Source organism: Otolemur garnettii, unplaced genomic scaffold (genome assembly GCF_000181295.1).
Source record: "Otolemur garnettii isolate 467f Iridium unplaced genomic scaffold, OtoGar3 scaffold00184, whole genome shotgun sequence".
Taxonomy (NCBI): domain Eukaryota; kingdom Metazoa; phylum Chordata; class Mammalia; order Primates; family Galagidae; genus Otolemur; species Otolemur garnettii.
Genome location: NW_003852579.1, coordinates 3,086,363 through 3,087,515, shown reverse-complemented (window position 1 = coordinate 3,087,515; position 1,153 = coordinate 3,086,363). Strand labels below are relative to the sequence as shown.

Below are 1,153 nucleotides of genomic sequence, written 5' to 3'. Positions count from 1 at the left end.
CAGAGCCTCAAGCTGTTGCCCTGGGTAGAGGGGCTGTGGCATCACAGTTGGGACTACAGGCACCCGCCACAGCACCCAGCTATTTTTTGGTTGTAGTTGTCATTGTTATTTGGCAGGCCCGGGCTGGGTTCAAACCTGCCAGCTCTGGTGTATGTGGCTGGCGCCGTAGGCCCTTGAGCTATAGGCGCCCAGCCATATTAGACACTTCTATGTAAGAACTTTCACATTATTAGCTCTTACATATCATACAAAGGTGTAGGTACTTTTTTTTTTTTTTTTGAGACAAAATCTTAACTATGTCGCCCTCGGTAGAGTGCTGTAGCGTCACAACTCACAGCAACCTCAAACTCTTGGGCTTAAAGTTTCTCTTGCCTCAGCCTCCCAAGTAGCTGGGACTACAGGCGCCCGCCACAACACCCAGCTATTTTTTGTTGCATTTGTCGTCGTTTAGCTGGCCCAGGCCGGGTTTGAACCTGCCAGCCTCGGTTAATATGGCCAATGCTGTAACTGCTGTGCTACAGGCGCCAAGCCTGTGTGTGTAGTTTTTAATCTCTTGTTGGACTTTTCAGGAAATCTAAGGTCTTCTCAGGAGTGGCTGGCACTTCTTTTTTTTTTTTTTTGCAGTTTTTGGCTGAGGCTGGGTTTGAACCCACCACCTCTGGCATATGGGGCCGGTGCCCTACTCCTTTGAGCCACAGGCGCCACCCAGGAGTGTCACTTCTTAATCAAAGGGGATAAATAGTCTGGTTTGGTTTTATTTAATGAAAGTAGCTTTCCCTCCCTTTGTTCATAACAGTAATGTATCACTAAAGTTACTATCTCTAAGGGTTGGAGAGAGTTATGAGGGGTATTTTAGTTAATGTTCTTCAAAATTTTAATTTTTTTTTTTTTTGCGACAGAGTCTCACTATATTGCCCTTGGTACAGTGCCGTGGTGTCATACAGCTCACAGCAACCTCAGACTCCTGGGCTCGAGTGATCCTCTTGCCTCAGCCTCCTGAGTAGCTGGGACTATAGGCACCCACCTAATTCTTTTTTTCTTTTGGAGACAGATTCAAGCTATCCCCGCTGGGTAGAGTGCTATGGCATCACAGCTCACAGCAACCTCCAACTCCTGGGCTTAAGGGAGTCTCCTGCCTCAGCCTCCCAAGTAG

The 1,153-nt window shown here is 47.5% G+C and overlaps 1 protein-coding gene across 4 annotated transcripts in view; it reads left to right on the top strand.

Moving 5' to 3' along the window:
* RCC1 (regulator of chromosome condensation 1) overlaps positions 1–1,153 on the top strand; it is a 21,271-nt gene that overhangs the window by 11,331 nt on the left and 8,787 nt on the right. The gene's annotated exons all lie outside the window — the stretch shown is intronic.